The sequence below is a fragment of the Pinus tabuliformis genome, chromosome 3_2 (assembly GCF_031772625.1).
Source record: "Pinus tabuliformis cultivar Carrire ecotype Pingquan chromosome 3_2, CPIR1, whole genome shotgun sequence".
Classification (NCBI taxonomy): Eukaryota; Viridiplantae; Streptophyta; class Pinopsida; order Pinales; family Pinaceae; genus Pinus; species Pinus tabuliformis.
In genome coordinates, this window is record NC_142302.1 from 916,741,468 (window position 1) to 916,761,716 (window position 20,249).

The 20,249-nt window shown below is 38.5% G+C and overlaps 1 pseudogene; it reads right to left on the minus strand.

The window, feature by feature from the left end:
- Positions 1-3,449: 3,449 nt before the first annotated feature.
- Positions 3,450-20,249, minus strand: part of LOC149183612 (benzaldehyde dehydrogenase, mitochondrial-like) — a 67,997-nt pseudogene continuing 51,197 nt past the window's right edge.

Consider the following 20,249-nt stretch of genomic DNA (forward strand, 5'->3'; position numbering starts at 1 on the left):
TCTTTCCCATTGTTCCACGGATCTCCTTCAAGCGATCAAGCTTCTACCAAAGGACCTGCTCTGATACCAATTGTTGGAAATAATACTGAGAGGGGGGGGGTGAATCAGTATTATCAGATCAATAGAACTTTTTCAATACTCAGAAACATATACGCTACTTCAGTTAAGTGAACCAGCGTGTACATGCTACTGTGTCTAAAGAAACCAGCGTATAACCAGAAATCTTATGATTCAGTTAGTTTATCTTCAGTAAATGCATCAGGACATTATTAACCATATTAACAGTAAATAGGTGTAGTGTAACAGAACAGATCATCACACATAAGGCACACACATGAACACCGTGATATAAGGTGGAAACCCAATGTGGGTGAAAACCACCTGCTGCAATTTGTTTCTATCTTCCTTTAATAAGAAACTTCTTTTACAATGTACTGGTGCAGTCCTTTACCAGCACGCAGGCTACAACCTGCAGAGGGCTACAATCCTCTTAGCTCTTGTACTAGCCGATCCATTTACTAGTATGTAGGTGCCTACCTACAGAATGCTCTAACCTTTACTCCCCTTGCTCTTGTACTGGTTGATATGTTTACCAGTACGTAGGTGCCGGCCTACGATCTACTCGGGACCACGTTTCATACATTTTCATACTGGATCCTTAAGACAATCACCAATGTAGTACAACCTGCATCATTAATCACTGAAACACTGAAACACTGAAACTCTTTCAACAACACAGTCACCAGAACACAGAGCATACACAGAACTCTGCAATAACCATCAGACCCATCTGCAACTTCAAATATCAAGCTTTACAATGTACACACTACTTGGATGAACCGAACCTGCGTGTATACGCTCTTTTTCCAAGGTCAACCCGCGTACAGATCTAAAAATATTTCCTTATAACTTTGCAGCCATACCAGACATCAATCATACTATAACACTTATAGAACATTATTTGCGTCAGTATGCGGATCTAGAATAAGCATAATCAACCATATAAAGATAGTTCATTTCAAACCATTTGATCCCGATCTCTCCTTAGATCTTTTTCTCCATCAACCGGTGAGATCTCTCCTTAGCTCAGATCAAGCAATTGCATCATCCACCCATAACCTGCATACTGGATCTAATACTTCATCAGATATTCAAGACTTTTCAGATACATTTTCCTAATGATCTTCTTCTCCTTATATAGCCTTAGGCCTTGCTCAATACCACGGGCCAAAACCATAGAAATCCAATACCATCAACTTCAAAACTAGGGATCAACACGTCCGTCGAGACATCATGGTCCAAAACCATAGGCACAACTTCCAAGGAATAACTGCCATGGACCAAAGATAAGTTTTCCACATACATGCTCTTTTACTGAAGCCAACCTGCGTGTACACGCGACTTGGTATATAGCGAACCTGCGTATACACGACTTGGTATATAGTGAACCTGCTTGTATACGCGACTTGGTATATAGTGAACCAGCGTGTATATATTTTCTCTTCATACTTGTAGTCTGATCATCAATTCCTTGCTGCTATCCTTCTGCACTATGATTTGTCATCAGTGTGATTTGCCATCAAGGACAACACTTGTCTCATAATGCCAACATATGTCTTCCTCCTGGCTTTGTCCTTAATCAACAAGGCCAATTATAAAAACATTTCCAAAAAGTGGATTCCAGAAGTGGATTTCCTATTGTGGTTATGGAGGACTATTTTGAAATGTAAATGAAAGTTGGGTGTACATGCATAGGATACTATGATGAGAGTGGTCAAATATATTTTTTTACCATGTGAGCTCTCAATCGCAGTTGAAGTCATACTGCTAAGAATCATGTTCAAGGCATGGAGGTTCTCTGCGCTTTTCCCTGTGAGAAAGCCATGACATTTTTTATTACTGAGTTTGGCTATACTGTCTCAATGTGCAAGATTTAATTTAGTATATAAAAGATCATAGAGTATTTGGTTATTCGACTCCTTGCAAAATATCTAAAGAATTTTTTTTTATGTAATTTCTACTTATAATTCATAGGTTTTTTAAGTACAGTCTACTTATTTTTATAACTTAATGGGTTTCACCAATCCAAAAATAGACAACGATTAAACGGAACAGGAGCTTACTAAGAGTGACATCACCGTTGGGGCTCTGGAGCATGGGGCCAAGCGAGGTGCAAAGGATTCTCACGATGACCCTAATAGCTGCAATGTTGGCCTTCTGAGCATCTAAGTCTCTCATTCAGATTTTCTGCACTTACTCCTTCAATATGATAAATGGCCTCTCAAACTCATCAAATTCCAACACCATGCCTGCAAATAGTGACAAAATGAAGCACAGAGATTAAAGCCTAAACATACAAGTGATTAAAGCCTAAACATACAAGTGTGGATGCAAAAAAATAGTGGATGTTGAACCTAAGACCTAAGATGTGTGTACTCCTCTCTGTGTCGAAGACTGAAAATGGGGGAAATGAAAATGAGGGAAATGCAGTGAAGTTAAATATGAAACATACCTTGGCACCATCAACGGACTAAAGATCAGATGGGGTTCGATACTGGGTTTGCTACTGGTAAAACCCTCATTTGTAAATCTCTTCATTCTAGTTTTCACTCCCGCCTGTGATCTCTTCAATCTAGTTTTCCCTCCCGCCTATTGAAAAGTGAACAGACACTACTGTTAAGTGTGAAGCCAAACTGACTCACATTGTGCTAATGTCAGCACCGACTCCCCGACACTCTGCCATCCTAGCTGTCACCGCCACACTCGCGCCAAACCTACCACACTGCCATTTGTTTCTAGATCTTCATCTGAATCACATGCATGATTCTAGATCCTCCATCAGCCTCTATAAATTTGTATTTTCTCATCTTGAGCAAGGCAAGCCAAGGCCCAGGCCTATTGTGTAATATGAAGTGATTTCTGTTCTCTAGTTATTTTTTTCTTTTATGCTGTCAATTTATCTCTTCTGTTGTCTGTGATTGAGTACAAAATATGATCGAGTAATGCTGCTATTGCTCCACTTCCTATGATGTTTGTCTGTTGCCAGAAAAGTTTTATTTTTGTTGTGTTTCTCCAAACTAACATCAATTTTATTTTTTGATATGAACATGATAATTGAGTTCCAAATTCTGAATCTAGAGTCTTTCATAGACATGACTATGCACCTTCACAGAAAAACAAGAACCATAAAACATGGCAGGAACTATGGCACCCTTCATTTCGCATTTGATATGGCCATGATAATTGAGTTCCAAATTTTGAAACCACAGAATCTTACAGAGACATGACTGTGCAGGTTCACAGGAAAACAAGAGCATCACACCTATCTGAAGGTCATATACATTATTATTGATAGAGAAAGCTAAATTCAAATTAGACTGACTTGACAAGACCATCAGGAACTGAATATGTTCCCCCACACAATAGAACCATTTGTAGGAACTAACAACCTACAAACATGGTGGATTCTTTAAAGGTGAGACAATGGCTTTAATCTGTAAGTAGTTATTGAGACTGTAGATACCCTTCTCTCTTCCAGTACCACTCATTTTATGCTACCAAAAGGTATACCATCATCAAAAATGTCAAAGCAATTAACCCAAACTATTCCGACACATAATGCTCGAGTAAGAGTGTTCGTGGTCTCTATATTCTTTGTAAACACTCCTGCTGCCAACCCATAACGAGTAGCATTCAACCGCTTTATTACTTCATATATAGTTCTGTTCAAGATAGCAGCAAATAGTATCCACCAAAAATACAGTTCTTAAATCAAAATTCAAATAGACATTGTGAAATCAATATCTTCAGAATCAATTCAGCGATCATCTATACTTAATTGAATTTTATAATTGACTGTACTGGACCAAATATTTCGTCAGTAGCTATGGCCATATCATCCTGTTTTTGTCACATAAATAGAGGTAAGATAAGTACTACAACCCCATTCATGTTCAGCAGTAAAGGAAAATTTGTGCTTGAACTGACAATACCCTCACTCCTATTACTTGTGTCTAGTTCCACCAGTTAAAGGTAGTAGCAAACAAATCCATAATAATGTCATCTCGAATATGTGTGGATTTCAGTCATCTTTGAGAGTTAAAATCCAGTTTAGAGTGGAAAAGAAAAACCAAACCAGTAAGAAGTAAGCATTTTCATAACTAATTGGGGAAAGATTTGCAGAATTGCAATTATCCCCAAAATGTTATTCCCATACCTTAACTTCTAAGAAAATGGTAGGCATAATATAGAAGCCCTTGGTACCAATTTGATCGCCCCCCGTTACAAGTTTTGCACCACTCTCCCTCCCAGCCTTGATATAACTCATAACCTTGTTAAACTGATCCTGGTCAATCAGCGGCATTTCAAAAGAAATTCTCAACAATATCAAAATAAGGCCACCGAGAACATGATGACACTTCAGATTTAAAAAAGAATACTTTCTACAAGAAAAACAACCTTTGGATAGCTCAATACTTCCCAACATGCTAGTAGTAAAGTAGTCATGCTTTTGTCATTTATGGAAGGAGGACTTCACAAATCGAGCTTTGTCAATTACCAACTGAAGAACGTAGTAAAGAATGACAAAATGGTTCTGATGGGCATTAACATGGTGCAAGTGCAATGCAAATTCAAGGACAAAGGACCAGCCAAGGTCTCAATTTAAGAGTTAATCTGCCGGTCCTGCAACAGTCAACTTATAAATAGACCAAGAAACTTGTGTGACAGGGACCACCAGCAATTATACATCAAAGTGCTCAGCATTTTCTTCAGAAGATAGCATTTCCTAGAACATTCTCAGACAACAAGTTCCCTTCTCAATTGTAGTGACCTATATTTCTCTTTTTGCAGTGAACCATGATACCCCTCAAAGCACAAATAAGAAGCTGACTTTCTTATTCAAAAGGACCCATTTATGCATCAGGCTTTTGATTATCACGCTTTCAGTTGCCTATTAGTTACATGCAGACAAGCAACTTTTCTCTGTTTTCTCTACTTTTGCATTAATATAGGTATTCAATGCTTAAGTAATGACCAAAAAACAGCATACCTGAGGACCTTGCTCAACACCTTTTCTAAACGGATCACCGACAACCCGACTTAAACACCGAGCTTTTGCTTTTTCTACAAACTCATCATGGATACTCTCATGTACAAAGGTTGGTGACCTGGAACAACAACATTGACCCTGCAGAAAGAGCAACGGCTTGATTAACATTTTACAATATTGAGTTCCATGCAGATTAAATACTTGAGAGATTCAACTCCTTACCTGATTGAAAAATAATGCAAAGTGAGCGGGCTCTGCGGCTTGATCGACATCAGCATCTTCGCATACAATAAAGGGGGACTTTCCTCCAAGTTCCAATGTCACTGGCTTAAGGTTGCTCTTGGAAGCTAACTCTAGCACTACTTGACCAGTAGTAGTTGAACCTGTAAAATCAACCTTATCAATATCCATGTGCCTTGCAACTGCACCTCCCGCAGTTGGACCATATCCCGAAATGATAGTCAGAACTCCTGGAGGCAGTCCAGCCTCGTGGAAAAGTTTTGCTGCATAAAGAGTTGTTAGTGGAAAATTCCAAGCAAACATAAGTAGTGGAAAATTCCAAGGGATGATTTGACCTACAACTCGAATAGGTTCATGTACTGTTTGACTATAAGGTCCATCAACTGGAACTTTATTTGGCACTTCAACTAAGGCTGCATAGTAAAGAAATAGCTGCACTGTCATTGGCACTTCAACCAAGGCTGCTTGCTCATAAGGCTTCCCATTGTCCCGTGTTTCCAAGGCTGCAATCTCATCATTATGCTTTTCAAGCAAGTCAGCGAACCGGAGCATAATACACGATCTCTCATAAGCAGTCATTTTCGGCCATGAGCCCTCGTCAAAGGCTTTTCGTGCAGCTCTTACAACCCTGTCCACGTATTCTGCATCACCTTCAGCCACATTGACAATCAAATCCCCTGTTCTCGGATCCAATCTTGGAAATGTTTTTCCAGAAGCCGCATTAACAAATTTTCCATCGATAAGGTGTGTATACTTTACTTGGACAGGTGGTGCTATAGGTTCTTCCAAAGCACTTGCGGTTGTTCCTAAACTTGGAATCCGAGTATTATTTATGGATGCCTCTCGTGATGAAGCTGCCAATCCAACTGCGGGTGACCTTGTACCAACCAACAGGAGTACTTGAGCTAGAAGTGAAGATATGAGCTCTAGAGTATGGAGCCGAGTGAGGTGCAGAGGATTCTCGTGATGGCCCTGACCGCTGCGTTGGCCTTCTAAGCATCTAAGTCTCTCATTCGGATTTTCTGCACTTGCTCCTTCAATATGATAAATGGCCTTTCAAACTCATCAAATTCCAATGCCATGCCTGCAAACAGTTAAAAAAATGCAGCACAGAGATTAAAGCCTAAACATACAAGTGTGGATGCCAAAAAATAGTGGATGTCGAACCAGAGACCTAAGATGTGTGTACTCCTCTCTGCGTCAAAGACTGAAAATGGGGGAAATGAAAATGAGGGAAATGCAGTGAAGTTAAATATGAAACATACCTTGGCACTGTCAATGAACTGAAGATCGGATGGGGTTCAATACTGGGTTTGCTACTGGTAAAACCCTCATTCGTAAATCTCTTCAATCTAGTTTTCACTCTAGCGTTTGATCTCTTCAATCTAGTTTTCACTTCTACCTATTGAAAAGTGAAAAGACACTACCTGCTCTAGAACATTAAAAGAAGATTAGGGTTGGGAGGGGTTTCGTAAAGCAAAATTAACGCTTAATTTTTTTTAAATATACCAAAATTTTCCTCCATAACTCAAACTCAGGTAAGAGCATAATGAAGGGGAGCTTTTTAGTTTCATTTGATAAACTAGCGCTAAGTTTTTAGTTTCATTTGATAAAGTAGCGCCCATTTTCACTTATGCCCTAAGTTTTAAGCTTTTAGTTTCATTTGATAAAGTAGCGCCTATTTTCACTTTCGCGCTAAGTTTTTAGTTTCATTTGATATACTAGAGTCCATTTTCACTTGATAAACTAGAGTCCATTTTCACTTTCATACTAAGTATTTTAGTTTCATTTGATAAACTATCGCCGTCATGTGTGTTTTTGGTTGGGTTTGAAAGATCATCCTAACAATAATTTAATTTTAAGTTTATCGTTTTTATGTAACCATTTTGTTGTTAAAGTTTATGGAGACAAATGTATTGTATTTTTGGAAAATTTTAATGTTATTTGTTTATTAAAATTTATGGAGGTACATATGTTATTTTATTGGAATTTGAATGTTATTAGGAGGAAACAAGTTTTTTGTATTGAAAATATTTAAATGTTCTTGCATATTAGGTGGGTGTAAACAAAAGAGAGTGTATAGTAAAGATTTAATAATTAAAAACATGTGTTAGTTTCTTAAAAGTTATATGACAAATTTGAAAGGAGTAGGGTATGTACCCTTCTTTAGGTTAAATATATTCAAATTGTTGTGTGAATGGGTTTGTAAGACCTGATGTTTTTATCTTGAGGAAATGGAGTCCTCTCCATATCACTTGCATAGTTTAGGTTGTCTAAGAAAAATATATTTTTGCCTTAAGATGTAAACATTTCATTTTAAGCAGTGTGATAATGTGGTCTCAACAAGGCAATAAAAGATGGAATGGGCATGCAGGTTTGGGGTGCTAGTGTTATGTTCTACTTGAGGCATGGGTGCACGTCCAAAAAGACTCTAACAAGGGTTGAAGAGGTGGAATAGTTAGAGGGGTTGGGGGTTGTGGTCTCACTTAGAGGTGTAGACAAGCACGTTATGCACCATGAGAAGTTGTGAAGCTAACTTAATACATTTGAAAAGTTGTGGGAAGGCAACTTGGTAGTGGTACTAAGTGAACATTCCTTGATTGAAGTTGATACTCTCTCCTTGCACTATCACTTTACAAGGTGAAGAAGAAATGTGAAATATATGTGCAACCCACTAAAGAAGTTGGTAAGGTTGTTGCAACATATATAGGTGTTTTTTTTGTGTTGCAAAAGGAAGTGTTGGAACTTGGAAGGTGACCATTCAAGTAGATTTATCATGGAGTTTTAAGGAGGTGCAAGGATTTGATAAGGAATGAATTAAACAAATCTAAAAAAATACGCCATATTGGGTTAGGATATTACTATTTTTGGACATCCAAAGTTGAAGGTGCATTTTATGAAGGTGTAGTCTAAGCGCTTGGACTTTTGGTGTGTGTTAGTTGTGTTAGTGCATTATGTTTGATGAGCACTAGCTAGAATGTGTTCCATGTAGGCAAAAAGCCCATAAGTTTGAGATGGCTTGAGCATTTTGCATTGTAAGGTTTCTTATGCCCTAGTCTTGAGGAGACAACTAGAACCATCTTAGAGTGTGATGGGTTGTACCATGGACTTAGGTCCACTTGCATGGGTTGAGGTTTAAAGGTACCCCATGAGTTGAGGAAAAATATTCCAATGCTTATCTATATAGAGTGTTTATGATTTAAGATTAATGATTTTTTTGTTTGGGAATGGAAGAGGAAGATAAGAAAGAAGAGGCATTGAAGTTTGTTGTAAATTAATCAAAAGAAAGGAAAAATGTCTCCTTTTAGTAGGATTATTCAAGTTGCCTCTTCAATAGGACTAAATTCTAGTTGGAGCTTGGGAGTTGGCCTCTCAAAGGCATTGATTGGGTACTCTAGAATTCCAAGACCTAACATATCTAGAATAGTCAATTAGATAAATTTGTCTTGGGCAAAGGTTGCAAAGGCTAAGGTGCAAATCTCCCCTTTTTAATGTGGGTTTTAAACCTTCCTTTTGAGAATGCTAAAAGCAAGGTCATGATCTTGAAAGGAGGTTCTTGGTTTTACCAAAACCAAATGCCAATTCTTAATCCATGGTGTGATTCTTTCTATTTGAGTTTGGCATTGAATGTTGAGAACTATCTTTGGGTCCAGTTATCACTATGTTGTTTCACTTATGCATTGAGAAGGTGTTAAGGGTTATTGAGGATAAGACGGTTATTTTCCAATACCCTTCCCTTGAAACCCTGTAAAGGGATGATGTGCCCCATTTTTTATCATAATATTTCAACCACAAGCTCTTCCTATGAGGATGCCCTTGAAGGGAGGGTTTATAAAGGAACTGGAATCATGTTGAGTCAAGGGAGGGGTATATATTATAGGTGTCTCTAGAGATATTGACAAAGGTGAAGGGGAATGGAGTTTACCTCCTATTCCAATGCCTTTTATTCCACCATTTATGGTGCTAAAGGGCACTGACTTTAAGGTTCATAGGTGAAAGCTCACGAAGATATTAAAAAAGAAAAGGTAGGTGTGATTTAGCATAGGATTGATTCTTCAATGGTTGACTTTTTGGGTGAGATTTCCCAGTAAATGGAAAAAATTGAAGCCCTACCACTTATAGATTAAGTAGATTATGAGAAAATGTTTCCTATGTAATCAAGAGGTAGGTGATCTCCTTAGCGCACCCACATCATTCCCAAGGCCTACCTCTGTTTGTTTGAATGTGTGGAACCAATAGTCACAGAAGAAGGCTAAACAAATGGCATGTGCCCAATAAATTTGTATTTTTTCTCGATTCTTTTAAATGACTAAATTTTAGGGCTTTGTTCCAATAATAATATAGAAAATTCTCACTTCAATCTTAAAAAATATAAAAATATAAAAGTTAGAGAAACTTCTCACATATCAATTTTTTATGTGTTCAATTTGACAAGATTAATGGTGCAAGCTGAAAAGAAATAGTCTCTATCATAGGTAGGGTGTTGGGTTGTGTTATATTCTTTCCACGTAGTTAACACGGGGTTTGAAGGGCACCCGTAACCCCACTTTATGGGGTCCAGGGCAGCGCCCCGGAAAATTTTGGGTTTGGACCCTATGTTAGGTTGGGCGGAACCACCTATGGTTTTGTGCATGATTTTCGCACATGTATTTTGGACTCGATGGTTTTCGGTCCATGGTATTGGACGCGATGGTTTTCGGTCCATGGTATTAGATGCTTCGGCATGTATAAATATGTATTGTAACATTGAAAGGAATATAATGAAAAATCAAGCAGGTAGTCCCGGTTTTGGGATCCAGGGGAAAATCTCTGTGTATATGTGTTTTATGTGTTATGATCTCACATTGTTTATTTTCTATGTTTTAGAATTCATATGCAGGTAATTTCTGTATGGGCTTAAAACCTACGTTTGGTATCATAGCTATTTTGGCTTCAAAGGGACGCCTTTGTTGCTGAGAGGTTTCGCTCGGGCCTATGGTAGACCCTGTTCAGTGGGAGATCTGAGAGATCGATTCTGGTGGTGAAAGAAGATGGCGAGCAGTGGAAAGATAGAGATCGAGAAATTTAATGGTCAGAGTTTTGAGTTGTGGAAACTCAAGATGGAGGATTTGTTGGTGGATAAAGACCAGTGGATCACGATAGATCTGGGTACTAAACCAACGGAAGTGTCTGACGAGGAATGGAAAAAGTTGGATTGGAAGGCAAAGAGCACAATACGATTGTGTGTCTCAGATTCAGTATTGCTGAATGTATCAGGGGAAGCTACGGCGAAGGCTTTGTGGGACAAGTTAGGGACTTTGTACCAATCTAAGTCTCTGGTGGATAAACTATTCCTGCGGAAAAAGCTATATAACCTAAGGATGAAAGATGGAGACTCGGTGACAGAGCATATGAATGCATTTAATACTGTGGTAAGTCAGTTAGCATCTGTTGATACTAAAATTTCAGATGAAGATAAGTGCATCAATTTGTTGTGTTCTCTACTAGATTCATGGGATAGTCTGGTTATTGCACTAGGTAGCAATGCAACTGCCTTGCATTTTGATGAAATAGTCTCATCCTTGTTGACGGAGGATATGAGACGGAAAAATATGGAGAGCCAAAATGGTGATGCCTTGTCTGTATAGGGCAAGACCCAGAACATAAACAAAAATAAGTCATCGAGTGGGAGATCTAAATCTCCAGGAAAACCTGTAAAGATGGTGTGCTGGAAATGTGGAAAGGAAGGGCACTACAAAAGGGACTGTAAATCTAAAGCTCCTGACAAAGGAAAGGGACCTGATGAGGCTCCTTCTGAAGAGGCGAAAACCACCTCAGATGAAGGTGGGGATGTGTACTTAGCTTCTTCAAGTACACATGTAGATCATGAGGCATGGTTGATTGAATTAGGTGCATCCTTTCACTTCACTCCCCATAGAGAGTGGTTTTGCGAGTATGAGAAATATGATGGTGGTGATGTCTTCTTGGGAGATGACAAGAAGGCTAGAATCGTTTGTCGCGGAAAAGTAAAGTTGAAGTTGTAAGGTGGAAGGGTTAGAATGCTTCCAGGGGTTCTACATATTCTTGCATTAGCCAGAAATCTGATTTCTATTAGCAAGCTAGATGATGCAGGTGTAAAAACAGTGTTCGAGAAGGATACCTGCAAGATGGTTCGGGGAGCACTGGTATTGATGTGGGGAGTTCAAATTGGAACTCTGTACAAGCTGCAAGGTAGCACTGTTATTGATGGGTGCAATAGTTCTGTGGTTCTTGAAAGTGGAGCAGAAAATCTAGTGGTCTCTGCAGAGAAGACCATGTTGTGGCATCGAAAGCTTGGACATATTGGAGAAAAGGGTCTTCGGATACTTCATGGTAAGGGTATGGTAGAAGGTATGAGTAATAGCTCTCTGGATTTTGATTTCTATGAAAATTGTGTATATGAGAAGCAGAATCGGGTAAGTTTCCCCACTGGTAGTAAGAGGGCGAAACAGATATTAGAACTTGTGCACAGTGATGTGTTTGGACCTGTGAAGGCTCCATCACTGGGTAAGTTTGTGTACTATGTATCATTTATAGATGAATTCTCAAGGAATACATGGATATATTCCCTTAAGAAGAAATCTAAAGTCTTTGACACGCTTAAAGAATTTAAGGCTCTGGTGGAAAACCAGACAGAGAAGAAGATAAAGGTGCTGAGGACAGACAACGGTGGGGAGTTTTGTAGTAATAAATTTGAAGAATTCTATAAGAAGTGTGGTATAGCATGGTAGAAGACTAATCCATATACACCTCAGAAAAATGGAGTTGCAGAAAGAATGAATAAGACATTGATGTAAAGGGCAAGAAGCATGCTCAGTTGTGCCGGGTTAGGACAGGAATTTTGGGCAGAGGCAGTGGATACTGCATGTTACCTGGTCAACAGATCACCTTCATCAGCAATGGAGGATAAGACTCAACAAGAGGTATGGACTGGTAAGAAACCCTCTCTTTCACATCTGAGGGTATTTGGATGTGATGCATATGTACATGTTCCAAAGGAGAAACAAACCAAGTTGGATAGTAAATATGAAAAGTGCATTTTTATTGGGTATAAGGATGGTTTAAAGGGTTATAAACTTTGGAACCCAGTCACACGGAAGGTTGTATATAGCTGAGATGTGGTGTTCAGAGAGGTGAAAGATGTTATTAAACCTGAAGTCCAACGAAAGGAACTTGAGAAGATAGAGTTTGAGCCAAAGGAGGAAGAATCAGACTCTACAGTAGAGGAGGAATCAGAAGATGAAGAGCCACAAACTCTGGTTGTGAGAAGATCAGTTCGAGAAAGAAGGCAGCCTGAAAGGTATAGTCCACCTGCTTTCTGTTCAAATTTTGCTTTATCTATTACTGACGATGATCCCAGAACTATGAAGGAAGCGGTAGATTTAGATGATGGAAAACTCTAGAAAGAGGCCATGGTTGATGAAATGGCATCTTTGCACAAAAAATGAGGCTTGGAATCTGGTGGAGTTGCCGGCTAGAAGGAAACCCATTGGCAGCAAATGGGTGTTCAAAAAGAAGACAAATGCAGAAGGAAAAGTGGAGAAATACAAAACTTCGTTGGTAGCAAAAGGTTATTCCCAGGTGCCGGGAATTGATTTTGGTGATATTTTTTCTCCTGTTGCCAAGGTAACTTCTATTAGATTACTTTTATCTATTGTTGTTGCTTTTGATTTTGAGGTAGAACAGATGGATGTGAAGACAACATTTCTTCATGGGGATCTGGAAGAGGAAATCTACATGAAGCAACCTGAAGGCTTTGCAGCGAAGGGTAAGAAAGAACTGGTATGCAAGTTAAAGAAGTCTCTGTATGGGTTAAAACAGTCACCAAGGATGTGGTATCAGAAATTTGATACATTTATACAAGGACTTGGCTTCACCACAAGCAAAACAGATGACTGTGTGTATTTTAAATTAATTGGTGAACGCGTTATTTATCTGGTCTTGTATGTGGATGATATGTTGCTGGTTGGAAATGACAAAGAAATTATCCAGGATTTAAAGACCCAATTGTCCTCCAAATTCGACATGAAAGATCTTGGTGCTGCAAACTATATTTTGGGCATGGAAATTAAAAGAAATCGGGCAAAGAGGAAGCTCTGGTTAAACCAGAGGAAGTATGTTGAGACAATACTGCAGAGGTTTAATATGCAGGATAGTAAACCGGTGAAGGTTCCTATTCCTGTAGGTGTGAGGTTATCTGCTGAACAATGTCCCAAGACACAAGAAGAGGAAGATGACATGTTCCAAGTTCCATATGCAAGTGCAGTCGGTAGCCTGATGTATGCAATGGTCTATACTAGACCAGACATTGCACATGCAGTGGGAGTATTGAGCAGGTTTATGTCAAAACCAGGAAAGGAGCATTGGACAGCAGTGAAGAAGGTTTTCAGGTATTTGTGTGGCACTAGTGATTATGGTCTGTGCTACCTAGTAAGACCAGGATTGGACAGAGTGTTGGATATTCATGGCTTTGTTGATGCAAACTGTGCTGGAGATCTGGATTAGAGAAGATCTACAAGTGGGTATGTGTTTAACCTATTTGGAGGTGTAGTCAGTTGGATGAGTAAGAAACAATCTGTAGTGGCACTATCAACTACAGAGGCAGAATACATGGCAGCCATTCATGCAAGCAAGGAAGCAGTTTGGTTGCAAATATTGTGTTCAAGTATGGGGTTAGTACAGGAAGCTATAAGGATAGACTGTGACAGCCAAAGTGCAATTTTCTTGGCAAAGAACCCTGCATATCATTCAAAGACAAAGCACATTGATGTTTATTATAACTTTGTGAGGGATATGATAGAAGACAAAAAGGTGTTGCTGGTAAAGGTGGACACTTTGAAGAATACTGCAGATGCATTGACAAAATCTGTGAGCTTTGAGAAGTTCTCTTGGTTTAGAGAGACAATGGGCATTTCAGGGCTGGCAAAATGACTAAGCTCTCTTGTGGCTCCCTGTGGAAAGAAAACAAGTGGGAGAATGTTGGGTTGTGTTATAGTCTTTCCATGTAGTTAACAAGGGGTTTGAAGGGCACCCGTAACCCCACTTTATGGGGTCCGGGGCAGCACCCCGGAAAATTTTGGGTTTGGACCCTATGTTAGGTTGGGCGAACCCACCTATGGTTTTGTGCATGATTTTCGCACATGTTTTTTGGATGTGATGGTTTTCGGTCCATGGTATTGGACGCGATGGTTTTTGGTCCATGGTATTGGATGCTTCAGCATGTATAAATATGTATTGTAACATTGAAAGGAATATAACAAAAAATCAAGCAGGTAGTCTCGGTTTTGGGATCTAAGGGAAAATCTCTGTGTATATGTGTTTTATGTGTTATGATCTCGCATTGTTTATTTTCTGTGTTTTAGAATTCGTATGCAGGTAATTTCTGTACGAGGTTAAAACCTACATAGGTACTAAAAATAGATCTACTAGATGGGTCTAAAACATTTTATAGATAAGAAACAAAGGAATCTCTCTTCATAATCAAATATCAATTTTGGAGTTCCCAAAACAAAATAACAAAATTGATATATTTTATTTCTTAATATTCAACCATATTCCTTCACAATCTGAATGGACATAATCCACCTTCACGTCAATATTGACATCGACATCATCGATATGTTCTTCACTTACACATTTTGTTTCTTGAAAGTCTACAACCTATGACGAATTTGCATACTCGGGTTCATATGATGTATTATTTCTCAATCCTTTTGGACATGTTAACACTACATACCAGTCAATCTCAACTGGATCTTGTACATAGAATACTTGTTTAGCTTGCGATTCTAGAATGAATGGATCATCTTTCCAATGATTTTGACTTAAGCATTTCTTCATATTCACCATTGTTAAACCCAAATCATTAGTTTTGATACCTCTCTTTTTGTATACATCAATCCAATTACATTTGAACAATATGTACTCCATACAAAAATAGTCCAATGTAATTATTTCTTCTACCACTCCATAAACTATTGTGTTTTGAAGTAAAGGGTTTGCATCTTTGGAACTTGATCTCATCATTGTTTGAGCTTCCATACACACACCACTATTTTTGGTGGTTCTCTCATTCTCTATGCTTTTTGTATGGAAGCTATAACCATTGATTAGGAATCCTTTGTACTTATTCACGAATTTCCTCAGGCCACACGCTAGCCATTTAAGCATATCAGACACCTTTCCATCTCCTTCCACCTATATAGTTTTATATTTTTAAATGTAGTTAGAATCCATACATTTAACCTCTGAAAAAATATTTAATTTCCTACATGACAATATTCTCATACACTGATTTTTAAGTACACTTATAATATAAATAATATCGTTACCTGTTGTTTTAACCAACTAGTAAAATTATGGGCGTGGAGTTTCTGTAATAGAGCTTCATCTTTTTTCGTTTGGGTAATTGAGTTGTCAATCTCAATTCTATGCATCCTGATTCAACAATTATGGACAGTAGATATGGTGGTTAATGTGTTTTGATAAAATATAAATAAAATATTTTTAAAGGTAAAATATGTTAATGTATCCATGGAGATGAATTTTGGAAAACAAAAGGAGGTTTTAGTTAAACATGGAACCAATCAAAATAACCTCCTTTAGTTTTTGCACAAGTGTTATGGTTAAAGAGATATGAGTTTGTCTTCCTTGCTGCTCTTTTCGTTGTGCTTCTAGACGGTCAGTTTTGGAATCAAGTTTGAAGAGGTTAAAATGATGTTTTTGCATGGTTTAAAGGCTCCAGGGTGTAGTGGACATCTCCAAGTTTCTTCACAGGTCTTCAACAACACTCAAAACCTCATTCAAGTCATCAAAATTTCAAGTCAACTATTTGTTGCGCCTCTGCAAAGATTTGTTGCGTTTATGTGTGACCAACTTCAAGCTTGGATTCTGAACAAATGGGAAAGTATTTTTGAAAATGGGAGGAGGTTTTTGTTCATAACATACCCAAAAACAAAAGCCTCTCTCATTGTTTACACAACAGTTACTGTCTTAGAGTTACAGGTGGCACTTTGAGACCTATTTTTCACAATTTCGCCAAGCTAGAATTGTTGACAGGGTTCTAGAACTTTTTGAAATTCGACTTGGTGGACCTCCAACTTGGCATGGTTGACCTCAAGTTGGAGAAAGGGAGACTTTGGGTTGGGCACAATATTGTTTTGCTAATGAATTTTTTGAGTTCCCAAGTCGCAAAAAAAATAAGGTTACCTGTGAGGGTGCTAGTGTCAGTTAGTTCAGCTTGTCACCAGTGATCAAATATGCTCTTACAAGGTGTTGTTAGGGTATATAGTCAATTTTTTGTCATTTCAGTGAGTCTTCAAATAAAAATTTGGTCATTGGTTAGTGTGTTAAGGGCTATTTCCACTCCCTCAAGAATTTCATATGCCGGTCACTTTCATCACTGAGTTGAGTCGACCATCATGAAAAAATCATTAATATCACTTAAGTCACATAATCATGGTCTCCATTCAGTTTAGTGTCACCATTAGGTCATTAGGATTAAGGTCACAAAATCAGTCATTTCATGTATAAATCCAAGAAATGAGGAGTAACAATAGGTAAATTTGTTCAATAACACTTGATTTGAAATGTAATTTTTGTTTTTGGATGTAATAATGTTCCTAAGGTTCTAAAGTTACAAGAAGAGGTCCTAAGGCTACAAAACTAAAAAAGAAAGTGAATTGGTGAGGTGGGCCATCCTACCTCATTAATAACTTAAACAAAAAAATCAAATTATAAAAGCACATGGAGGAGCTCATTCACACTCATTTTCACTCGTATACCATCCTAGCATTGATCTCCCCCCTCCTTTGATAAAAATTGTGATTCCATAGCCCTCACTGGCAAAAATTGGCTCTCGCTGCGCACAGAGAGCCTTCACTGTGCACCTGGACAGCACACTATGCACATGAATCCTTCACTGCGCATGGGGCAGAGTTGTCCAAAATTGTTGTTTGACCACCAAACTTCATTTTTCAAATCTCCTCATCACTCATTTCATCCTCCAGGCTCTATAACAAGTAATTTTAATCATTTTCATGCCCTCCTTTGCCTCATATGTCAAGAAAATGATCAAATACTTCTTCTTCTAGGGTTTACATGATTTTCATGGTTTTGATCCTCAAATGATGAGTTGGTGCCCTAAACCCTAAATTCCTTCTCCCTACACCTCCGTTTGCAACTAATATACCATTTCCATCGATCACAAACCCTTATCCCCTCATTTTCCATCATTTTCCTCTAAACCCTAATCTACCATATCTCTTTCTAGGATAGGCCTGTGTTTTGGCCTTTTCCACCCCCTCCCCTCACTCATTTCCCAAAATTCCTTTTTCCCCTACTCACTGACATCACCCCTACCCTCCTAAATTTCCTTACAAATTTAGGCAACTCCTAAGTCCATCATACCACCTCATTCCCTCATAGCAACAAATTTCATTGTTGTTGCTTGCCTTTCACCTAGGATTTGAAGTATGGAGCCTGACTCATCACCATCAAAGAAGAGGAAGTACAACAAGGGGGGAAAGATACTGAGGTTTGAGCCCTCTAATGGAAATGAAGTCACCTCCTCCCCATTTGTCATGAAATTCTTTAAATATGTCAATTGTTTAGGGTTTTTTCAAAGAGTGCAGGAAGTAGGTTACCATGAGCATCTCATAAGTATATTTACCCTCACCTTGAAGGAAGAAAAGATCACCATTACAAGGAATGCTTTCATGTTTTCAGTGGATTTCATCTCTCAAGCTATAGGCATACCAAACTATGGTGAAAACTGGTTCAAAGGCATGAACCTAGACCTAGAAGAGTACAAACCCTACTTGAAATCACAATACAAAGGAGCTCACTCACATGTTTTCCCATTCAGATACTTGTTGGAGAGATATGACCATTGATGAAGGTTGTCATGAAGTTCTTCACATGTGAGGGCATATTTTCTAGGCTATATCAATACCACATAAGACTGCTCATGCACTTTACAGTTTCCAAGTCTCTAAATTTGTCTAGCTACTTGTATAAGAACCTAACCAAAATGTCTGAAAGGGTGAAATTGAAAGGAAAAGTGCATTATCCCAGCCTATTTCACCATAGCCTCATAAAGGTTATAGTACTCCATCATTTGACAGAGAAGAACGTGACATGGGACACCTTCATTAAGGCAACCTTGAAAATGCATATAACCACTTCACCAAGCCAACACCAAACCATGTCAGTACATCCCATGGAGGTGGGGTCATCAAGGAAACATGATGAGGTTTCCAAGGCACCTATGCCTAAGGTGACCAAGACATATCAGAGATGCAGAAGGCTTGTGTTTTCTCCTCAAATTGAGGAAGGTGCCAAACCTACTACATCAACAGAACAAGGATCACCATCACATCATGAGGCTTCTTTACATGATGAGGAGCCCATTGAGCATGACTTTGACCTAGTTGTTTTGGAGGCACATAATGAGCATAAAACCCTACAAAAAGTGATCAAAGAGAAGCATTCTTAGATCATGGAGCTCAAGGAAAATTTGGAAAGGGCCAAATTCATCATTTCATTCCTTGAGCAAGAAAACAATCAACTTAAGGCAAAACAACTAGTCATGGAGAAAGAGAAATTCAAAGCCAAGAAACAAGAGATGAAAGGCAAAGAAGTGGTGGACCATGACGACACTAAGAAGCATGAAAGACATGTGGCATGGAAGAGACCAAGGACAATGGGTCTTAGGAATTCTCTTCAAAAGGAAAGAGAACAAAAGCCACCAAAGGAAGAATTGACATTTGAAGATAGGATTTCCATGGAAATAAATGAGGACAGGGATTTTGGCTTGAGAAAGTCAATTGCCACCTTGAGAAGCTCCTTGAAAATGCCAACAGGGATAACAAGTTGCGAAAGAAAATTACCATCCATTATTACACAAGGAATTAGGTTGCCAAGGTCAAAATCAAGTAGTTGCAGGAAAAACTCAAGGAAACCCTAATCAACCAAGAGGAGAACGGTAAGTTATATTTTCTTGTTGATGCATCCATGATTGCATAACATGCCTCATTAGGCATATTTGGACAAATTTTTGGAGTGTTTGGAGAAAATTTTGTGTTTTGGTGTAGACTTGCAATTTTTAGCAATTTTCTGTCTAGGAGCATCGCAAGCTCACATTGTGCTTCTTCCTCGAGGCTCCAGATGATGGAAAATCAACATTTTTGGAAATATTATGACCCCCTCTCAAAACCCATTTTCCCACTTTCCTGGTTTGGGGCTCAGGTTTTGAGAAATTTTCAAAAAAGAGGCCAAAAATCACCTTTTTGCCCCTCTTTTTCCATTTCGCTGCGCACCTGGAGACACCTTGGGAGAATGGCCATATATCAGCAAAAAATGGGTCATTTTGAGTGAAAAAATACTCTATATACATCTAAACTCTCCTAGATTTCCAAAACAAGCTTCAGATCTGGATTTGGACTTTAGAAAGGCACTCAAAAATGGCCTCCAATAGCTCGCTGCACACTTGGAAATTTCTGAGGTTTTTTTTAAATTTCCACTGTGTAATTTTTTGTAATTCCTAGTTTGACTTTGGTAAAAGTAAAAAGGGTGAAGTATATGAATGTGAAGGGTAAACGTAAATGTAAATAATGGGTGGTTAGTCTTTGTAATCCGTTTTGATGTAAATTTGACCTCATTTATGAGAGAGGTTGGAGTTAAAGTTAATTGTAGAAGTTGTTTTTAACTTCTCTAGACATTAGGGTTTGGTTAGAACACCTCATGGAACAGTTCCTAGAGTCATGGATTCAACCCCTGAGAGTGGGGATATGTTGTTTTGGTATTTATGTATTAGTTTCTCAGTGATAGAATGGGTTGGATTTCAGATGAGAGAACTATTGTAGCTTGTACTTGGACATTTTCTGGAAATCAAAAGACACAATTTGCAACTATTATCTAGGAATTCATGTGCAGTAAGTTT